Source organism: Lepidochelys olivacea, assembly GCF_965140295.1.
Source record: "Lepidochelys olivacea isolate rLepOli2 genome assembly, chromosome: 1".
Lineage (NCBI taxonomy): Eukaryota > Metazoa > Chordata > Testudines > Cheloniidae > Lepidochelys > Lepidochelys olivacea.
The window spans coordinates 191,064,285-191,088,806 of NC_140411.1; positions in this window are offsets into that span (position 1 = coordinate 191,064,285).

The following is a 24,522-nucleotide window of genomic DNA, read 5'->3' on the forward strand; positions in this document are numbered from 1 at the left end:
CAAATAGCTTGAGAAAGCCATCGATTCCCCCCCACCCCCAATATACTTCCCTAGCTTCCAGTGTGAATGTATAATAAGTCTCTTTGGCCTGTTCTCCTGCATAATGTACTATGGTTGAGCACTGTGACTTTTCTAATATGCAGTCTCACATTTTATGCATATTTTCAATGGTTCCATCATCTCCAGTTTTACAATGCATATCTATCAAATGCTATCTGCATTGGTAGTTGAAATACATGTTGTTTGGTAAAATCCTTAGTCCTACTTCTGATAATGGTAATATTATCTCCTACAGGCTTCTGGTCAGCCAGCCACTTTATTCCACTGCTTCTTTTCATTAGAGGGCAGTGTACCCCACATCCTTACATTTGAGCTAAATTGTCAAAACATGGCTTTGTGTTTTTTTTCCACACACAAGTAGGGTGACCAGATGTCCTGATTTTATAGGGACAGTCCCGATTTTTGGGTCTTTTTCTTATATAGGCTCCTATTACCCTCCCACCCCCTGTCCCAATTTTTCACACTTGCTGTCTGGTCACCCTACACACAAGCATTGCATGCTCACTCAAATGGTTTTGCATAATGTAAGTTTTATATTATTTATGGGTTCCAGTGATAATGCCAACAAAAAAAAAAGTTTGTGTATGCAAAGTTCTGTGCTCACAGATGAAGACCCTGCTCACATTTGTATGTGTGTGTTAGTGTTTCCCAATAAAACTAATTAAAAAAAGAAAAAATAAATTGAGGCAGTTGATTAGATGCTAATATTTGCCATAGAGAAACTGAAAATCAGAAGCCTAAAGTGTAGCCTCTTTCTTACATACCAGGAAAAAATCATGCCCTTAGATAAAGCAATTGAGACCCTCCCCAAGTTTAAAGGTGTGATTGTAAAGAAAAAAAAAAGACTAGGTCTGATGGTATTTATTTTGGCTAATATGAATTACTTGAATAGTTGGTGTAGTCAGAGAAATAATTGCATCGCTTCTAAAGCTTGCATCAATCAAGCTTTTATTTATGCTGTTAACTCTGGTGTCTACTTAAAACTTCTGCTGTCAATTGCTACAGTTTAACTTGGGAACATGAGCTAAATATTGATAGGGCCAGCTCAGAGTCATGAAAGTGTTTTAAGTCTATGGATGATGGAATTAACATTATGACTTGAATAAATTCAATTATGAAATAAGTTAATGGATGTTATGCTACAAGATGACAGAAAAGTGATATATAATGAATCCTGTTAGTATCAGACTTGCCCTGAAATGGTTGCGTAAAATGTGCTCTCATCTGTATGCCAGAGTTTCTGTGTTAATGCTGTTTAGTACTAACAGCTACTCATTTTAAGAGATGCTTTATATTACTGACGTATTTTTATTATATGAAAGACAATTTTTTTAAAAAAAGGGAAACTTTAAGCAATAGCTTCTCAGAATATAGTACAACACATATTCCTTACACACAAAGATTAACTACTAACAAGCGTAAAGAAAAAAACTGGCTTAAAAATAATAATGATATTTTAAGAATTTGGGTCAGTTTTCTATTTCCTGGTTTGAGCTTCCATAGAACACCTGAGTCGCATTTAAAAACTTTTTTTTTTATTTTAAATGAGGGCTGGGTTTCTCATGCAATGATATTAATCTAGGAGCGAGCCTTTTGGAAAAAAATAGTGAGATTTGAAATAAAATTTGCAAGAGTTGGCAACACTGAATTGAAAATACTTAACGTTTAGTTCCAGACATGCATTAGTCCAGACATTTCTTACTACTTATTCCTGGGATGCTGAGTGTTGAAACAGCTAACCCTTTGGTAAAATTAGTTAAGGCTTACTTCTCCAAGTACTGGGATGGAATGTTTTGAAATTCATCCATCAATATTAACCGTTGTCTACTGTCTTTCATAAATATATAGAGGCATTTGTTTTCAGCATCCCTAAATATTTGCTGGAACTGGGAATCCAAGTACCACAATACACTAGCTCAAGAGTTCTCAACTTGGGGTTTGCAAACAGGTATTAACAACCATTCTGCCCTTCTCATATTGTTATATGGGGAGAGCATTCCCAGCTCAATTGAAAAATTATGGTATGGGGAAGTTTGAGGCCAAGGTCAAAAGTCTAAGCTGTATAAAGGGAAAACTGAACTATTCATGGTTGTTATGGTTCTGAGTCTGAGACCATTATTAACTTGTAACCAAGGGGAAAACTCAGTTGTGGGTTTCAAAGGACTGGCACCTACCAGAGCCCCAAGTTGGCATTGGGGTGATCTGTTAAGCTTTTTAGCATGCATGTTGGTTTTTATTGTTTTTAATGTTTTCTCTGTAAAGGTTTCACCTTAAGAAAAAATGTTTGCTTTGAAAGAGCTGCGGGACATTGTGCCTTAGAAGAGAAATCAAAGCATAGATGCTGGTCTGTTTAGGCAGTCTTGCTTGCTGGGAATAACACAGTGCAGTCAGGTAATTGTACAGCCTGAAAAAACCCCAGTCAGGAGGGAGAAAGAGACATGGGTCTCTTTCCCGCACAGGAGAGGTAATTGCTGAGGATCCAGGTGCCTAGAGAGGGTGCCATTGGTGTGACATGGAAGGGGAATGGAGGTGCAGTTGCCCTGTCCTGTGAAGCATGGTATGGGGAAGTTTGAAATCACTGCACCTGCTCATGGCAAACCTAGGGCATGGCTTCCCTCAGCAAATTATCAAACAAAACCTATCACAGCACATCTAATGGCTAAGGTGGGAGAGTGGGAGTAAGTAGTTCTGGCTTCTGTTCTTGAAAAATAATACCTGCTTTACTGAGGTATAGGAAGGCGTAAAATACATTAAAATACATCATAAGTGCCTGAGATCCTCAGATTAAAAGCGTTATAGAAGTGCAAAGCATGAGAATCAAATTTATAGGATTACTGAAAGTCTCTAAAGTTTTAGGTTATTCCTAACCCAATCAAGTAAAAAGACACTTTTTTGTGCTATGCCCTCCCTCTGCTCATATGCGCTGTCAGCCTCTCATCACTTCTAGAGCAGGGAGGTTGTCTATAAGAATAAAGCACACATGTATTCAATATTCAGTAACTGATTCATGTTTACGGTATTCTTATCTTGTGTCCTCTGGGATAAAACTACATTACCTGAAGTTAGTCAGGAGATGATGCAATGGTTGGGCTCAGTGCAGAAAGGATTAGTGCTACTCCAGACAGTCCCCCACTCCTGCAGTGCATCTATGTCTACTCCTCCATATATCAGTCAAAATAGTTAAATGCTTGAAATGAATACAGAGCCATTCCAAGGTCATAGGATATCAGAATTAATTGGTGGCAAAAGCTGAAGATAAAAATATTCATTGACCTATTAGTTAGCTATTCATCCAAGAAAACCAGAATAACAGTGGAAATCAACATTTCACTCACCCCACTGCACCTCTCTTTCTCCCCACCCCTCAATGTCAAATTCAGCAAGGTAGTTAGGCACAATGACTAATTTTAATCATTGACTCCTAAGTTAGAGGCTTTGAGAACAGAATTTTAACACAGAGGTAGATTTTTATCCGTAAATGTCAATTTCATTGTACACACAAACTGATGATAAGACATTTTCATCCATAATAATCAAAATGTATAGCTAGGCAAAGTAAGAAAAATGCTGTTTGAGAACATATTAGAGCTTGACTTAGCTATTGACTTTGTATATTTTGACAAATGATGTTAACAATTTGTGATTTAAGTGTTATAAAACTTTAACTTTTTGAATCTGTGTCTACTGTTCTAAAATAATTGACTGACTTGCTCATAATTTCCTGCAGCTCTCAAAATTTAAATCTCTAAAAATAAATGCTTAGAAATCAATATTTATATTCTCCACTGACATTATATAAAAACAAATAACATTCTGCCAACCCTAAGCATAGGAGAATCTCATCTGTTACTATTCAAATGAATGTCTGACTGTCTTGGTATCTTTTTGATTCAGTCCTGTAGATGCTCTGTGGACCCACTGCCAAAAGACATGCCTGACTCTTTTTCACTGAGTTTTTCAGGGTACAAGAGGGAAACCTCCAATTCCTCATCCTGAAGTGCAGGCTTCAGTAGGAGAACTTGCTAGTCACTTTCGATAAGACATCCCAGGAAGATTTGCAGGTTAGTATTAGTACCATGTTCTTTTTTTGTCTATGTTCTTTCAGGCTGTTAAATGACTCTTGTCCTTGTCATGCAAATCTGATCGTTTAAGACTCATGTTTCTGAAATTTTCGAGATATTTTGGTGCAAAATCTGTAGATAAGAGGTGTACTCCCAATCCCAATTAGATCTTCGTCCACATGGGTCCTGAGGATCTGTTTCTTCAGAAAGGTAGTAACATCATTTATGGTTTCCAGTGCTGGGAGAAACAACAATTTAATAGTAGATGCTTTAGAACACTGTCAAATCCCAAAATGTCAGGCACCCTCACAACTAGTTTCTTAGGGTAATTCCTTAGGATGTTGTGGGGTTCTTAGGGTATATGTGCTTGAGGTAAAAGAGTCTCCTTTTGGACACAATCACAAAGCCATTTTCAAGCCAGTTTGCCTCCTATTGTTCAGACATATTCCTCTTCTCTCTGTTGTGGCTTGCAGGCCTTACTTCACCTTCCTCTGTTGTGAAGGTCTGATGGGGTGGACTAGGCCAATGTCCTGCCACACCCATCCCAGGAAAGGAGCAGTGGAACAAAGTCCTCCAAGAGGCATAGAGAGACTGCACAGGAAATTGCCAATCAGAAGGAGAGGCTGCAAAGGGCTAACCAATCAGAGGGTTGCAGGCTAGTACAAAGTGAGCTACTGGAGCTAGAGATAGTCAGTTGCTGCTTGGAGCCTGAGGAGTGAAGTGGTGTTCCTAGAGGGCTGAAGGGACCATGGACAGTTTAGTGCTGGCAGGGACTGAGGGAGCAATGAAGAGCTCATGGCTAGCTGATGGGCCTGAACATAGAAAGCCCTGAGGTAAGGGTGAAGCATTGTTGAGGGCTGGGGAATTGAGGGCAGTTACATTAAAGGGATATGGCTACTGTTAGGGTCCCTGGGCTGGGGAAAGGGCATCCTCCACTTCCTGTAGCCACTGGGGGAGTAGCCTACAAATGGACAATGATAAACCCCCAAAAGGGGATCTGAACTGTTAAGATGACCAGCTGGGGCCAGAACAGACTAGGGTAGGCAAAGAATCTCCTAGCCCTGGGAGCATGCCCCCTATCAGGGCTAGAATAAGATAGTCCTGGAATGTAAGATGAGGCAAAGAGTAAGTTGTTCATGAGTTTTTGGAAATCAAGTGGATAAGATCCTGGAGGCTACTGAGTGGATAAGGTCTCAGAGGCTACCCCAGCATCTAGGAATAACCAGTATAATTAATAAGCTGTGATCTTCTATGAGTACATCTACACTGCATCTGGGAGTGAGCCTGAGTGAGTCTGTCTACAGGGAGGTGATGGGGTTGGGGTGGGGCCTTGGATGGAGCAGGAATGGGAAGAGGTGGGGTGGGGGTGGAATTTTGGGGAAAGGGGTGGAGTGGGGGTAGAGCCTGGGGCTAAGTGGGGGTTGAGCACCCCCGGTGAAAGGAAAAAGCCAGCACTTGTGGCGCTTACCTATTCTTCCACTCCTGAAAGCATGAAATTAATAAAGTACATTTGTTTATCCCATTTAAAAGGACAAGCAGCTCAAATATTTCACACTGAGACAGACTGACATTTTTTTAGGAGGTCAAAAGGGAAAAATTAATTCCCACTGCACTTTGATATAGCTACAGCACTAGAGGAAGTCTGAAGCCTCAGGGCTGGGCCAGGAACAGCCAAAACTATTTAAGATGTTGGAATGTTTTATTTTAACATTGTACTTTGAATTTTTTGCCTTGCTACATTATTTTGTCCAGGAGGAGTTTTTAAAATCTGCACCCACTCATGTCCTCAAAGGTAAAGGAGAAATGTCTTTAACAGAGAGAGTCCTTGACTGAGGCACTTTTAAAAGAAAACATCCTTCACTGTGCATCATCCTTAAAATGTATGAAAAAGGAAATAGTTCATGCAAATAAAGTGGTGAGTTTAAACATTTGTAACTTTTAAAGGCATAGATAGTAGTTAACTGCTCAGCTACCATTGGAAGTCAATGACAGCCAGTGTTCCTAACTTTGTATACCATCTCTCTGGTGCCATGGCCTCAGGTGCAGTGTCTCCGTTTACCTCCCCGGTCTGTCTTGCACAGGCTTATAGGCCACTGTAATGCCTTTGACCTTTCATTCCAGAGCCATAATTCTACTCTTCCACACTAGAAGCAAAATTCCAACTGACTGCAATCGTTTTCCAGGCCCACCCTGCGCTCAGTCGTCCATTGTCAGCCTTTCCAGGCTCTCCAGATCATCTCAGTGAACTGTCCACAGGCCACATGTCCATCTAGTCCTCGTGAGCTTTGTTTCTTTTTCTTGTCTAATTTACTTCAATGCTGCAGGGTATTTCTATATCACTTCACCAAGCCCTGTCCTCACTGGGGAAGAAGGTGTGTTGTTAACTCCAAATTAACTAATTCAAGGTATAATTCTAGTGAAGACAAGGCAGTTTGTCATTTTCGAGAGGTTAGCAGGTTGAGTTAAAGACTGACAGTCTTCACGGACAGTAAGGTGTGTTTTTATAGCATGGTAACTAATATGCATTTGTGTGTGAAAACTATCAAACTGCCTCATCAGCACAAGCATTTTATCTCATCTTTGTTAACTTGCATTAGCTAACACGTTAACCACATGCTTTTTATCCCCTAATGAAAACAAGATCTTTGTGACATGTGGGGGATTAAGTCCCTCCTCTACCATAGGATTTCCTGGTCCCCACCACACTTTGGTCACAGAAACCCTGTTTGTGTTTTTACCATAACCTCTTCTTTGAATCCCCTCATTGAGTACAGTCCTCCCCGGCTCTCCTGGGGGACTAGTCATCCTCCAGATCTGACTAATCTCTGGGCAACTACTAGGGAGCAATTCTCACAACAATTCTACTCCTTCAGGTTTCTCTTTGAGCCAAGACTCGTCTTCTATCTGACTCCTATAGTTCTGTAAGTCACATGACTATCACTTGAACTTCACCACATGAACGTTACTTGGTCATGTGCTCCACCCAGAACATCATTGCCTTAAAGGACCAACACCCAGCATCACTCAATCTAGTAGCACCTGTTCTTAAAGGGCCCACTTTGCTCTGCTGCAGTTCCATGTGTGCCTTTGAAAGTTTATCCCTTAATCGGTTTTCTCTATTCTTTTTTTCCCCTAAGTTGGAAGTTTTTAACGTTTGTCTATTTTTGTTATGTAACACAAGTATTTCATTTGGATTGTGTGGCATATCCTAGCAGTAGGCTCTGTTTAAGAACCTATATAGGTAGATGATACATATAGGTACAGCACATGAAGGGGTCCCCCCCCTTGTTATGTAGGTCAGAAAGAGCTGAACTGATTATTCTCAGAATTTAAAATAAAAAAAAAGTCTGGGCCAAGACCAAACATGGAAAATTTGAGACTCAATGGAATTTTCTTGAGAAACTGAACAAGAGTGTTACAATGGAAGATGGAACTCAGCCTACCTGTTCACTACCAGCAATCACAATAATTCTCTGCTTCTGGTTTGCAGATTGTAATAAAGCAATTATTCTCCCAAATAGGTATCTTGTATGGTAGTGTAAAAAGATTTAGAAACTGTAGTAGGATTGGGTTCTGTCCTCATAAAAATATATATATTAGCAAACGTTGTATGTCAAACTTAAGAAGCATAATGAAAACCAATTAAAACCCTTTCAGTTGCAATGTACCAAGCTGGTACAGCCTTTGATTATATGAATAATTCACAACCTCTAATGCGTTCCCAATCATCTTGTGACCATACATAACTGTGGTTTAAAAACCCAGATTTCCTAAAAACATATATTTTGAAGTAGCTTTGTAAACACAAAACTCTAGCATTGATGAATAAAATATTTTGCTGTCTCTTTGAAAATCTCAGGCATATCTCCATCTGCAAGGATAGATCAAAGTGAAGAGGATTTAATACAAGAATACTGTCCACCTCCAGCAATATATTACTGACTCAGAAAGACTCAAACTTTTTGTAAAAGGACTGAGCTAATATAAAACATAAGCACATATAATATATTTGCGTGCAAAAATCTCCATCACTCTCTGAGAGAGGTTCATCAGTTACAGTGTATATGGAGGATGTGTATTCTATTATTTGCAGTCAATCAGTGTAATCTTCCTTCCCATTCATTGCCCTGTTGTGTTATGTCATAGCAACAGAAAATGGTTGAACAACTTTCAGTGTAGCCCAAAATGTTAAACTTGTTTAAACAGGTCCCAGCGCTGCAATGAGATTCACATTAGTAGACATCTGTGCCAGTAAGGGACCCTACTAAAGTTGCAGTGCTCTGTTCAGGCTCTGGTCTCCACTTGGGGGGCTCCCATGGCAGCATCACTGCCTAACAGTAAACATAATGTTTGAGAATTTGGGCCTCAATATTCTGAGATGGATCCACTGTATCCAATCAAAGATAAAAATGTGCTTAACTCCTGCCATGAGGTAGGAGCAAATAAATGGATGGTCTTTTCCACACTCAAAAGTTGTATACCAGTATAGTTAAAACAGTAAAATGCCCTCCTCCTAGTGTAGACACAATTATACTTGTGCAAATGTGCTTATACTGGTACAGCTAATTCCTGTACAAGAAGGCAAATAAGATACATCAGAATAAAGCATCTTTAACCCAGTCTAACTGCGACCACATTAGGGTTCTACCAATAATACTGATACAAAAAGGGTTTGGAGAGCAGGCCTAAAAAAATGGGACGAGTGATATTACAGTTGATAAGCCAGTTACAGTTGATAGCAAATTCATTCATTTAATTACTGGGTTTCAGGATCTGAGAATGAATTTAGTGATAATAAAGGGGCAAGGGACTAGAAACACTTGTTTGAGCTCAGCCATGTGTGACATTTCTGTGCAGATTTTCCCAGTGAGTGATTCCGAATGAGCCTCAACACAATGCTTGGATACCATTCCTGAGCCTTTTTTTTTTATGTTAGTATTCATAAGTTCTCTGAAGTTTAATTCATGTTCTAAAACTATTGGACAATGACAATATGGTGAAAACTGTAAGCATTTTGGTACAATTAGGGTGCAATTTATCATTCTTTTCTTTTAGAGATATAAAGGTTCAATTATAAATAAATAAGCCACTGTACTGTATGTTTTTCTCTTATGAATGATGAAAAAACCATCTGTGCATGTTTGTTTTTACCTGTTTTCACCATAATTCAGCTTCAAGATTTTCTTCAGGAGAACTGATGATGGCAACAGAACAGAAGGTATGCAAGTCATTCTAAAAAAAAAGAAGAGCCTGATTCTGAAATTTGCTTGCACCAGTGTAAAGCAGAAGTTACTCCACGGAAGTTAAAGGAGTGACATTAGTGTAAAAATCTGAGACCCAATGTCCTTAATTAGTCAAAGCTGACCACGTGTAATTACTAAGAACAAAGCTAGTAATAACCACCACATTTCCAGTATTGCTCTCTATATAGCCTCAAAAACCTCTGATCTCCTGGACTGGACAGGGTCCTTGTTTGTCAGGAACACTGCTACATAGAGTGGGTACTGTTATAAACAAATAATGATAAAGGCCAGCAAAAATATTTTTGGAAAACTCCGCTGGGTAGATTCTAATAAAAATAATCCCTCCTTCAATAAAGTTATTTTTTATGGGTACCTGACAAAATTAAAATAATTATTGAGCCAGGGCTTTAATATCTCAAGAAAGTGTGTGTGTGTGTGTGAGAGAGAGAGAGAGTAATTCATATCCAGGGCTCAAATCCCCAAACATTAGTGGCAAAATTTAGACTTTGGATAAAAATGTGCAACTCTGCTGAAAGTCTGAATTTGGCCCTAACAAAACACCTATGGTGTCATCAACAAATAGCAGTTAACATTCCATAATTTCAAGTGATCGCTAATTGTTGTTGTTATAAGAGGAATCCATTCGTTTAACAAAAGGATCAATTGCTCATGATAGTCATCAGCTTGCATTAGGGGTGGTGTGCAGGTACTCTCCAGCAGGAGGAGGTGCTCTGGAAGGGACTGTGTCTCAGAGAACTACAGCCCCTTCCTTAATTCCCACAAGGAGGGGAGGAGTCTGCTGCACCATCCCCAAGACAGGTGCTGCCTCCCTTCTGCAATTGCCAAGGGATAGGGCATGGCCCTGCCTCTTCCTTCTCTGCTTTCGAACTCCCCTGGAGTGTTAGCAGGGCACATCCCCTAGGATTGTGTGAGCTCTAGGAGTGTGACCTGACCCAAAGCCCATGGATGAGAATGAGACTTTCCATTGATCAGTCTGTATGTCTGTGCTGGGTTTCTGTATGGGTGGTGTATACAGGAAAAGCTTCTTGCACCTTTCCCTGCACCTCCCGCCCTACCTTGTGCACCCCACCATTAGCCAGGCATAATTTTAACGATAATACAACTATTGTCAATTTATTTTATATAAAAAAGGAAATTAAATAGCAAGATACATTTCATCCCTAGGAAACATGACTTTCAGTGACGGCACACGTTTTATTTAATTCTTATAATAAAATCATGTGCAAGGCAGAAGCTGCTGTGTGTAAACATGAGACACCTTTCCCTATATAATGTGTGTCTGATACCTCTAAAGTTATCAAGAGAATATTGGATGGAAATCAAGACAATCTGCACCTCAAAAATGACAAAACTACTAGACCTCTGCCTGCTATTTTGTGTTTGCATTGTAACTAATATTGCAGGGTGGGATACTGATCTTTCAGGATACATTGAGTGTATGTACATTTCACTGTAAGATCTGGAATCCATATATGATGGCTAACCAGCATGCTCAATTACCACAAAATGATCCATTGTAATGTGTGACACAGAAATATAAAGATGAGTGTAAACTACACCCTGCTAAATAATAAAACACAGATGAAAAATGTTTAGAATAAATGACAAAACATCAAATAGATTTGGGTGGAGAGGTGCTGGAGTAAGGAAATAATGCAATTTTTTTTCAGGAATAGTCACTTATTGTCATGATGATCTCATATTTTATAATGAACAAGAAAAAACTGACTGTAGATTCAATGAATACGAATTTATCAATTCACAATACATTTAAAAGCAGTAACAAACTTAATTTGTCCAGAATTGTACTTTTCTGGAAAGGAATACCTAACCTATAAAGAAAGATAGTCTTGGGGTTCAGACACTGGACTGGGATTCTGGGTATCTGGATTCCGTTCTTTGATGTGTTGTAAACTTCCTGTGGGACCTTGAGCAAGTCACTTTAATGGAACTACTTTGTGCTTTAATTACCACTCTCTAAATCAGAGATGATGATAACTGCTTTCTCCCACCCTTTGCCTGTCTTTTCTATTTAGACTGTCCATTCTTCAGGAAAGGAATTGTCCTATATTACATGTTTGTACAGCATCTAGCACGATGCTGCTCTGATCATTACGTGGACCTCTATGTGCTATTGAATGAAAAAAATAACAAGATGGATCTTCCAGAAATGAAATGGTCAGAGTAGATCTTTATTTATACCCCTTTTATTCCACTATTCACATCTTGGATATGGCTTTATAAAAGTCTTGCCCCATAGTTTCAGACATAAATCTTACAGTGCTGCACCTTAATATGTTGTAGGAAGTGTTGAGTTAGTCAGATTTTTCCTGTTAATGCTTTTAATAGCTAGCTGTAGACAGTTTCTCTTCTGAAGTAACCATTTCTAAGATACCTGTCAACTGAAAAAGGTGTTTGTCAGAGTTAATTTTGAAAGAGAATACTGAGTGTCTTTAAAGCTCTTACATCATGATGTAAGACCTTGAAAAAGAGCAAGGAACATAAGTAATTCCTTTTTTTAGAGAGGGCAATAAAGCAAAGTACCATTATTCAAAAATATATTACATTAGAGAATATCTGAGAACACATTTTCTTGTGAAAAATACTTTCTTTTTAATATTCTAGTAGCTGAAACATTAAAGTGATGGGAATAAATAGCTTATTTGTCTTAAGTGTCCAAATGAACTATGTAGAAAATCTATTTTGGCTAAACAACGAACATATGGTAAATAATGTGAGTGTGTTAAAATGACTATGATAGTAGTCACCACATAAAAATAAGCAGACAGTTGCATTTTCTGAAGTCTTGATATTCTAGTCTAGGGAAAAGAAATATCACTGGAGGATGAGAATAGGTCCCATATCATTTCTTTTATTACCTTCATTGAAACTGGCCGTATTGTAAGCAGATGAGTAAAAGAGAGCCTACAGTAAGTCATAACAGGCAAAGATCATTTAGAAAGAACATTACCATTGTCATTTTCTTTGAAATCCTTGATTGCAAGTGAACACAAAGGATGCTTAATAAATATTTTAAATGAAAATGTTATTGAGTTACAGAAACACAAAGTTCTATTATTCAATGGCTTAATTAACTGAGTTTTTAAATTTTTTTTGCACATTACTGTTAGCACTTGGCACAATTCTTATTGTGTTCAGTATTGTCAGTTGATTTGATTCTATCCTCTTTTTTCCACTGAACAAAGATATTAGCATAAGTTCTCAGAGGGGTTTCCTATCACTAAGGCCAAAAGGTTTTGATATGATCTATAAAACCTTCAAACTTTCATATCCTAGTTTATTCCAGCCTCCCTTTTAGCTGACTCCTAGCACAGAGTGGATTTTTCTCTTTTGTACCACCCAAAAGCTGAACTTAGGGACCTCTGGAAGAAAACAGAGCTGTGCCTGCCTCCCCTTCCCCCCCGAATCTTTTAAAATGTATTTTAAAAAAAAAAACTCAGCACCCAAATCTTAGTTCAACAAACATAGGGAGAAGCAAGAAACTTTTAAGCACATGAATAGTTCCATTGATATTAAGGATGTAAGGTGGTTATGCAGAACTAAATCAAAGGAGCACGGGGGAGATTGGGCACTGCAGGAAGTACCCCCCAAAGGGTCCAGAGTGACAGCACCCTGTGGCCCACTGATTGGCCCATGCTCACTATTTAACCATGGAGGATGCTCCAGAAAGTTGTCTGGAGAGCCACGCAGGCTTCTGACTTGTTGCTGTGCAAGATCCCTATCTTGCTTTCTGATCTCTCGTCTCTGATATCAACTTGTTTCTAACCCTGACTCTTGCCTCCTGATTCTGACCTGGTAACTATCTTTGATCTCTGACTCCAGCCTGACTCTGACCCTGACTCCTGCCTATTGATCCTGGCTTGCTGACTATTGCCTTGTGGCGGTCCTTGACTTGTGGACACCAGTGCAGCTGGGACTGCTAGTCCAGACTGCCTTTGTCCCAGTCCCTTATAAATGGGACTACTCATGCTTAAAGTTAAGCACCTTTTTATCGACCATGCTGAATCAAAGGAGGGCTAAATCCTGAGGTCCCTAACTTGGTTCTTATACAGTCATCATTCAAGCACATTTAAATTTAATTCAATGAAAGACTGTCCTGAATAAGGACAGAGTAAGCACCTCAGGATTTGGACCTAAATATTTACCAGTTAAGTTCTGCTACTCCCAACACTTGTCTAGGACTAGTGATTTAGATCAAAGATATCCTGAAACGATCACTCTATATAAGAAGTCAAGGCCTAAATTTTCAAAAGTGACTAGTGATCTTGCTTGCCCAACTTGACACATCTTAACAGGGTCTGATTTTTCAGATAGTGCTGAGCACACACTCTCTGAAAATCAGGTTCTTTTTAAGGTTTATCAGATGTGGTACCAAAAGCACAAGGAAGTGAATAAAATCCATTAGTCATACTCTTGCCATTTATTTACCCCAGCATCCAGCTTGTTCTCCTACTCAATCCAATGTATTAAGATATGTATATGGGGGGAGGGAGGGGAAAGGGAGGATGATGCTTTATTTCATTGCTTTTCCCAAGTAAAATAGCATTTAAATACTCCTTATTGGAAGGCAGTGCACTGTGAAGAATCAGGGTATATCAGTCATTTTTCATTATGTTTGCTCCATTACACATCTCTTTTCTTTTACCTTGCCTGTGGCCAGAATGATGCTAGAAATGATGCTAATGGAAATCTTAATCACTTGATATGGGATATATGTGGGAGAGAATTCAGCTCTCTGTACCAGAATCTCCTCTCTGATACATGGCCCACAGCTAGCAAAAACAGTACAATTTATATCCCTTTGTTTCAAGAAGAGTGGAAGTTACATCACAAAAGATGCTACCTCTCACATCACTTGGAAGCGAGCAGGTAGATACATGTGTCTTGCTTACTTTACAGCCACATTGTTGAAAAAGAGGTTGTATTAACCCACAGGGGAGGTATGTGTGACATTGCAGGAAATTGCCATAACGTTGAAGGACTTTATCATATTAAGTGCATGCGTTATTGTGGGCCAGGCTTGTATGTAACCTCTCTAGAGGGGAGATGTGAGTGATATAAATCCTAGGAGTTTTATACATATACAATTTGTCAGACAAGTGGGAGTTTGGGGATAAAAAGTGGTAAGTGGGTTTCCTGGGGAATCCCCAGGGAGAGTGCAATGCAATTTACCCAAGTCTGGTTATGCAAACACCCAGCCTTTTAAAGCCGTGCCCTAGGGCAAGGGTCATTGTCTGGTGATTATCTGTTACAGAAGGCCAAGATCAAGGACCCAAGCTGTATAAAGAAATGTCTGATCTGCTCAGTTGGGGTGCTGACTCTTGATCAAAGATGCATGAATTTGTAAACACAAGGAAAACCAGCTGTGGACTAAAGGACTTGAAGGACTAAAATGTATCCGAGCCATAGACTAGATTTGGGGGTGGTCTCTGGTAAGCTTTCTAGCATGTGTGTAGGTTCTCTTATTGTTTTTAATATGTTTTCTCTATATTGCTTTTACCTTAAGAATAAACCTGCTTGCTTAGAAGGAACTATCATACAATAGTCGTAGCTTTCAGAGAGAAAGGAGAGCACAGGCACTGGCCTGTTTAGGCAGTCTGACTTGCTGGGGATATCACATTGTAAATCAGGGAACTGTGCAGCCTTAAAACCGCCAGTGAGGTGCAAATGAGATGTGGGTCTCCAACCCAGAGAGGTGATGGCTGGGAGCCAAACACTTTAAGAGTGTGCCCTCAAGGAACCAAAGAGGGGGCATACTGGTGCAGCTGCCCTGAAACCTTGACACTATAGTCAAAGTCAAATTTGTTACTCAATATGCTTTTCTCTAAAAACAACCTTTAAACGTAAGCAAGGTGAAGTTGCCAAAGGCAGGCAGAGAATCTCTATGTGAACATGGACACCTGCACTGAATACTCCACTGAATAATCCTCATGCATGTAAAGGTATGCCCTGGTTGTCATAATATGCTGCACTCATTGGGCTGAAATCTTCGGGATGGTCCTTGCTGAAATCTGCTTATTCTGCTGAATGTTATTTGCCTACCCGACATTTTACTGATTATTTCTTGGTGAAGATAGGCTTTCAAATGACCCATGTCTATGAGGGCTCCTGTTTACTCTATTTTTCATTAATGAATAAGGTGAGACTCCAGGAAAGATTAATTCTAGTGAGCCCTCCAACATCCTGGTGGTGGCATAAATAAATAGTTGCTTCCTGTCACAGGGTGCCTGATTGCTTTAACAGGGAACAGGGCCAGTCCTCTTGTGACTAACTAGATGCCTATCAGTAAGGACCATTTAGCTCAGCTGAGTCCACCTGGGCCCAACTTAGTTGGAGCTATCAGTCCCAGCTGGGGTTGGGGATAGGGACTTCTTAAAGAGGGGCTCAGAACAGTTTGGAAAGGGGATACATGAGACTGCAGAGGGAAAAGGAAAGACTCCAGAGAAGCTAGTCTTACTGGAGATTTGCTGTTTAGTAGAGATCAGGGAATACCCCAAAGGAGTCCAGGAGGTGGCAGAGAGAATGAGAATGAAAAGAGCCCAAGAAGGGCTGAAATCAGGAGAGCTGTGGGACTCCTGTGTGAAGGAGTAGAATCTTGTTTGGATTATCACAAAGAGCCAGGAAGGAGGGTTGTGGGACTACAGGGTCTACAGTTGGAAAAAGACTCAATAAATGAAATCTCATGTAAGGAAATCTTATTCTAAGGATTCTGTTTTCTGAGTCAATTATTGCAAAGAACCTGAAAGGAACCTGAGGTAGGGAGCCTGCAGAGCCATCCCATGCTATGAGTGCCATCCAGAGAACACCTTCATTTACACTTCCCAGTCTTTCAGAGTAGCAGCCGTATTAGTCTGTATCCACAAAAAGAACAGGAGTACTTGTGGCACTTAGAGACTAACAAATTTATTTGAGCATAAGATGTAGCTCACGAAAGCTTATGCTCAGATAAATTTGTTAGTCTCTAAGGTGCCACAAGTACTTCCCAGTCTGTGATTCTTATTAAACCAAACCAGTTCTCCCACTCTGTTAAACCAAACCAGTTCTCCCATTCTGCATATAAACAGTGCCGTGACTGCTTGGAAACATGGGGAGTCAAAATAAAGTGCTCTGGAGTGGTACTGCTTTTCTCCTGTCAGAAATGTCAGGTACTTCATGCCCACTAGATCCATTCCAAGGGGAAAAAAAATAATCTACCTGTGAGGTCCAGAATGTTCTTCTGGAAAATGAAGGATTCTTCCCAAAGACATTAGGTGACATCCTGGCCCCATTAAAGTCAATAGGAGTTTTAACATTTCTTAGGTTTATCTAAGAATTGCGGCAATACCTGGAATAAATATCCTGTCCTTCCCTCTTTCAGAGCGTGGGTTCCTTGTAATATATGAGCAAATTTCTCTATCTCAGAGCTAGTTTTAAGGGACAGGAGCAAAGCCCGGATGTGCTGTGAGGCAAACTGAAATTATCTAATTTAGTAAATTTAACTTTGAAATCCCATTATGCAGACAGCATGGTTATGGGGCAGTAGAAATGGAAGCAGCCAGGGGAGAAAAGGAAATAGAGGGGAAAGATTATAAGAGGTGACAGACTAGAGGAACCCTTCGACAAGCATAAAGCTCCAGGTACTCAAACTTATTATACTCTTTGAATATCTATTCTACTGACATTTAAGGCAATGGGCCAGAATTTGATCTCACTACATCAGTGTGAATCTAGAATAACTCCACTGCAGTCAAATGAGCCAGATTATTATCCCACTGTGGCCCCTTTACACTACTTTGGCGTAGGTCAATTTTATGGCCCTTTGCTAACTCATCCTTAAGGATTCCCCCCATGTAGGTTGATTCATTGGGTAACATAAAATCAGTGTAGAAGCTCTGTGCCAATTTACCTTCTGGCTTCTAGTATGAGGGAATTCTCAGACCAAAAAGGGGTGTGGCTGGGATACTACTGTGCTCTGGCCATCCCTAGCTCTTAGAACGGTCACATGGGGGACATGGGCAACCAGATGCAGCTTAGCACTTCTAAGAACAATTTGTTTATGGCAAGCTGGGTGTGAATCTATCTGCGCTAGCTTGCTGTTCACTAGCTGTCCCTGTGGACCTTGCTGATGCACGTTAATGCTTCATTAATATGCTTTTATCCAGATTGGAGGGTCCATTTCAATTTTTTTTAAAATAACTTTATATATGCAGAATGCAAACTATGTTGTTTTTATGAACCAAATGAGATACACTACTAAACACAAATATATGGGCAGAAACAATGTAAACAGAATAAAATTTACTGATTAAAAATGCACGTAAGTAAGACAGACTAAAGAGAAAAAGAAGTAAAAAGGTTTAAGATTCTGGATCATCAGAGTGTGGGGTTGTTTTTTTTTTCAACAGAACCTTATTAAATGATCAGTGGCTAGCACACTAGACAGGGATTCAGGAGATCTAGCTTCTATTCCTGTCTCTGCCACTGATTTGCTGAGTGACCTTGGATTAGTCACCTCACCTCTTATGCCACAGTTTCTCCATCTGTAAAATGGGACTGATACCTTCTTTGTAAGTACTTTGAAATCTACTAATATAAAGCACCATAGAAGAGCTGTGAATTATATTTACTACTAGTAGTAATGTACCAAAAGAAAGGTAATGGCCTGTGAGCTCAGGTTGCGTGCAGTTGCATTTGAATGAAAAAGACAAATATTGCTTTGGGCACAATTTGCACATAATATTCACTTGCATAACTGTTCTTTCAGAGCAATTTCAAAGGAAGCAATCTAAACACATTACAACTGCCATAACAATGCTGACTCTTGCTATTCTACCTAATCTGACTCCCACTTCCTATTGCTATCATGGGAACAGATAACTATTATAATTGTCTTCACATTACCTGTTGCTACTGGTCTTGCCTTAAAGATATACCAGGCCACAAGCTCTGATTATATTGAGGTTTGCAATACTATACACAAGTTTCAGGGTACTTCACAACATGTAAGAAATGTAAGTAATATACATCAGAAGACAAGTATGCATCTTTCAAAACTGAAAGTATGCATCTTTCAAAACCTTAAAAGTAGTTGCCAAAGAATGTATTTGCCAAAGAAATAGATAATGAAATGATTTAAAACCAAATGACACCCCCCCCATCCACCCACCCCCACACACAACAAACATAGGCCCAAATTCTCCTCTCATTTCACTATTGTAGATCAGGAAAATCCATTTAAGCCAGTGTAAATACACCAGTTGAAAAACTAATGTAAGTGGGATAAGCCTCAGGCCTTATACTGCAAATTCAGTCCTGGTATCAGTATTGGGTGCAGTGCTATTAAAATCGAAAGAATTCTGCCTATTTTACATGAAGGTGGAATATGGCCTTCTGAGGTTAAATCTGGGGACTTCAAGGAATTATTTTTTTAAACAACCCCAATTTTAAGAGACATATATAAAATATGGAGTATTTTATTTCTTGCTTTGTAAAGCACTTTTCACTTCTCTTGAATTGCTATAGAGGACAAAACCCACCATATTTAAAATGCTATGAAAACATCTGAAAAGCAGTACACACTAAAAGTCACTTCAGTATGATTATGTATCCATAAAAAACTTCCCTATTGCACACACAGCAACCCCCAAAAGACAATGAGACTTGCATAGTTTTTACTGTCTTGAATTATAAAAAACATCAAAAGGTACCTTTTTCACATTATTTTGCATGAGGACTATAGGATTGGACCCTCAATATTTTAAATGAAGTGGGGATTTATTTGATATACAAAGACGAACTCTTTAAAGGCAACCTTAAAATATTGTTTTAATTGCCTAGATAATTTTTTATCATGGGATATTTTTTTACTATCTTTGGTTCAGGAGTTCTCTGTATAATGTCAAAGAATTAACATTTAATTCAAACCTGGTGTGCACTAATAACAGGCTTGTGCCACTAGAAGAATACCATAAAGTCGTCTTTTCAGAAAGAAAAATCTCAATACAGTTTATAAAGTGACTTCTGCAAAATGCTTGATACTTTGTTTGTTTTTAAATTAGAAAAATTAATAACACTTTATACTGAGTATCTCAAGTAAGCCTTTCAATTAGTATTTAACTGACTATAAGTATCCAATTAGAGCACCATTAATTTCTTATCTAAAACAGAGAATTTGAAGTGTGACTGAAGAATTGTGGGTGTTATGGGTAATCAGTGAGAGTTACAAAGTAAAAGTCTGTGATGGCTATTAAAATGAAGATGGGTAGATATCCTATATTGTAGGTATTAACTCAGAATTGCATAATGCAACACACTCTGAAACTATATGTAATACACTCCTGAATATGTGTGTATCAGTTGATGGGCCAAATCCTTGGTGTAAACCCACCAAAATCACTGTGGTTAAACAAAGGATGAATTTGGCCCAGCATACTCACAATTTGATTCTGATTTCATTGATGCTAGGGTTTATGAAATAGAAACCCACTATTTACTAAATCAGTGTAAATTAGATTAGAGTCAGCCCCTTTTGTTGTGTTGAAGCATGGAATAGAATCAAATGGACCAGATTCTGTTATCTAGTATACTTGTTTAAATTGACTTCAGTGGATTTATACCTGAGTAAATTGAAATAACTGAGAGCTGAATGTGGCCTATAGGCCATTATCCCACAAGAGTAGTACAGAGCGGATCTGATCTAAAGCCCATTGATGTTGATGTGAGTGACTCCATGAATGTCAATGGGCTGCAGATCAGCCCACACAGCTGACTGGACACATCACTGCACTTATTCTTCGAGGGAGGATAACTTTCAGATTGGCTTCAGAAGAATTTCTCAAACCGAAAATGGTTTTGCCAGTCTAATGACCCCCATACATACCAACATAATTTTGTTTTACCGTGTAGCTTTTAAAAACCATACAGGCTATTTATTTATTCATGATAATGTGTATACATTTTAAATTAAAAGCCATTAAAACATTTAAAATACCCCATTCACATTTTTCCTTTTTCCTGTTAAGTGCTCTAGCTGCCATTTCTCCTTTGTCATGGGAATGTAAGAACAGGTTTTTTTTATTTTGATCAAAGTACTGTAGTTTAAGGAGCAGATCTTCAGCTCTGGATACATAAAGCTCCCCTTATAGGGTAGCCAAAGAATCTTCTTGTATAAAGGAATCCCTGCATGCTGTAGAGCTGGCATAGCTGACTCTCTACCACCACCACGACCAGTAGCAGTGTAAGAGCATGTTGGGGCTGTGATTGCAGCAGGAGGGGCACACCTGGAGCATCTGGAGCTTTGGCAGTTCCCTAGGAAATGTAATGGCCATTAGGAGCTGTGACAAGCTGATGTATGTTAGAAGAACCCTGAGGCAAGGCTGCTCCTGCTTTCACGGAGGGCCAGAGCAACTCCCAGCTGCACCTAGAATTAAATGTGGCTGTAAGCTCCTTTTGCCTTCCCTTAGATTCTGCACGAAGCATGGCTCATTCTGACATGGAGTTTTGGGCCTAAGTATATGGTAGAACACATTTTCATCTAGACCTCCCGCACTGAGCTTTTATACTGCCTTACACTATTTAGAGTGCTTGAGCCAGAGTCTCATAGCACTCCCTGATCTGATTTTTCAGTATTAACTTTTCTCTGTCACAACTCATCTGAGACAATGGTTTCTGCAAGGTTTCTGTCATCCTGTAGCAGTGTTTCTCTAAGCTCCAACTGCACATACATTCAGCTAAACTTGCTATAATTCTATTTGGGTTTGTATACACTCCTCATCTCCGTAGTATCTAAGCGCCTTCCAGATGTCCATTAAGTGATGTGACTAGTGTCATGTGTGACTCTTTCTTCTTTCCCCACCCTGACCCTTTTCTCCTATTTGCTGTCCAAAGGAAAAATTGTGAGGTTTTAAACATTTATTTGATGTCTTATGTGCACTGGATGTGTTATTGAAGTCAAGGTCAAAGAAGTGTGCCTTGTGCTCAAAGTGGTATAGGTGGTTCTTAGATCCTGTGGGATTTTTTTCCCACAGCCTAGGACTGCCCCCAGAGAAAGCTCTGTCTTCAGTACAAAGGAACTTTATTCTTGCTGTGGACAGGTCCATTATGCCCAAGAGGCAGAGTTCTCCACAATGATCCTTATTCCAGAGTTTCTTAGGTATTCTGGGCTCCGGCCGTTGAGCACCATGAAGATAAGGACAGAGAACTCAAATTTTACTTGATATTCTATGGAAAGTCAGTGTTGAAAATGGAGGAAAACAATAATAATGTCATATAATAACTTGCAGTACAATTACTGCTTTTCATAGTGATGTGGTTCCATGACAGTAGAAAGTAGGAGAAGATTAACCTAAATTAAGAGTCACATTCTGTCTTCAAATACACACACAACAATGGACTTACACACACACATATATATATATATATCTGAGAATAGCATGTAGCACTTGTTCTTTCCTATTTTATAAAATGGATTTTAAAACCTTATATTTTGCTGACTAACATAGAGATGATCAGATTGATGAATTATCTCTATAGTCATGAAATATAAATTAATTTAGAGAGAAGTCTCTTCAGCCAATCATATCACTTTTATAGTGTACAATTGTAACCCACATATCTGGGTGTGGGGGGTCTGTCCCATCTAGTGGCACTGATGTTACCAGATATGCCCGTTACTTTGGGGTATGCTCATTCATTAGGGTTACTCTTATGGGAGGCGGGGGTTCTGTAATTCTATTAATGTACTGCTTATGTCACTTGTGTGTTCATATGGAGCTCTACTCCTTCCTTCTGCAAGTCCCCTCCCAATGGAGCTATCCTGCAGGACCTAGGTTCCCCAGGACTGGGTTCCTCCAGCCCTAGAACCAGATGCACGCGCGCATGCACACACACACTAACAGAGCAAGTCTGAGTGGACCAGGTCAATTGGCACTCTCAAGCTGATCCCCCTTATATGCCCCTGTGCTCAATGGGCTGGGTCAAGCAGCACTTTCAGCTGCCTGACCCCTTATATGCCAAAGGTTTAACACATCCCTTTCCCCACTTTCACGTCACAATTGTATTGGCAGTAACCCACTTGATGAGCAAACCCCTCAGTATTTTTGGGCGCTACTGGGCTCTTTAGCTTCGGTAAAGAAGCGTTGCTGCAGAGTAAATGGGGGAAGCTAAAAACACAAAAGAGTAAAGTTCAGAGGGAGAGAGAGAGAGAGAGAGAGAGAGAAGCAACCAGCTTAACCATAAAAGTTATTTATTGACTAATAGTGATAACTACACAAGGAAGGCTAAACAAACATATCAGGTACATTATTAAATGTTAATACCTGAGGTAGAAAAGAGAACAGAGAGAGAGAGAGGGATCTCTCCCACTCTATGCAGCTTGAACTGGTCAGGGTTCCCAGGTGATGGTGGTAGCTCAGGGTCTTGAGTGCTGTAGACAGGCAGAGCCCCCAGCACGATCAGTCAGGAGATGGAGTCCCAGTGGAACTGATGCGGAGTTTGGGTCCATGCATCAGAACACTGACTGAAGGGTGAGTAGGATTTTTTGTATAGAAAATACAGTGGTTCAAGGGAGAACACTAGATTTGTTTATAGGTAAACTGATGACTCAAGATTCAGAGTAACAGCCGTATTAGTCTGTATTCGCAAAAAGAAAAGGAGTACTTGTGGCACCTTAGAGACTAACCAATTTATTTGAGCATAAGCTTTTGCGAGCTACAGCTCACTTCATCGGATGCATGAGAAAACCTGGATTTGTGCTGGAAGTGGCCCAACTTGATGATCACTTTAGATAAGCTATTACCAGCAGGACAGTGGGGTGGGAGGAGGTATTGTTTCATGGTCTCTGTGTGTATATAATGTCTTCTGCAGTTTCCACGGAATGCCTCCGATGAAGTGAGCTGTAGCTCGCAAAAGCTTATGCTCAAATAAATTGGTTAGTCTCTAAGGTGCCACAAGTACTCCTTTTCTTTTTGATGACTCAAGAGTTTTCTTTAGGCTAGACAATAGGAGCTGATCACTCTTGGCTATGGGTGGTGTTTTCTTCCAGGGAGCTCACAATACAACTAGGCTGCTTCAGTATTTTGGATATCAATCAAGGATTCATTACTAGAATTGGTCTGATAATTGCTGAGCTGGGGTGTGTGCAGGCATAGGATCATTAACATCTGGAGCAGATATGCCCCATGATGCCATGCTTCCCTGCTTTTCTGGTCCCAGAGTTCAGTGTGGTTCTCTGTTCTCCATTCTCTATGGAAATTGAGATGTCTCCCTGTCCCATCTTTCTTGCAGATGAGGCTAGGGGAGTTGTCTCTGTTTTCCATTCTGTATGCTAATGGAGATGTCTTAATCTTGTCACCCTTGTCAGGAGGGGTCTAAGTATGCCTCCCATCTGCCCTTCATAGCTCTCCACAAGTTTTTTCTGGATGGGTTTTGGTTTAAGCAGAGGCTGGGGGGGGGGGAGGAGGTCTTTCATGAGTTAGACAGGCTGGATACTGCACCCAGGTTCCCCAAGAACACAGAGCTGACTGGTATTACTGAGCCCACTTAGAGAGAGAGAGAGATAAAATGAGTCTGCTCTATAGCCTTAGCTAACAGCCAGTTGGCTTTTAGCTCATGCAATAGAGGCTCATGCACTAAGCTCCAGAGGTCCCCAGTTCAATCCCACCCATGACCACCAGGGTCTGTCGGCGTTACACAATACCACAGACATTCTGCTGATATCCACTGTGAGCTGACAGCATGCTTGACATGGAAAATGTCACCAGGTACCCCTAGAATCTCACTGTTGTAAAATATACTGTGTGTCATGTTGGTGTAAGTTCTCAGTTATAAAATTTAGTCAGGGATTTTTAGCCCAACTGTCACTCTGTTATGTGAATTTTAATAGTGCTTATATCCCCGTGAAATATCAAGGCAGATATAATTAACATTTATTTGCAACTACTATATTTAATGGCATTTTATAATACACACACACAATTTCATTTTCATGAACTGATGGATTTCTACCCTAGCAGTAAGATTTCTAAGAACAAGCAGCATCTTAACTACAATATTCTACTCCACCAGATACTTTAATAATAATATTTTACATCAAAGCAGGTAGGAAAACAGTAAAACACCACATTAAAACCCCAGATTTT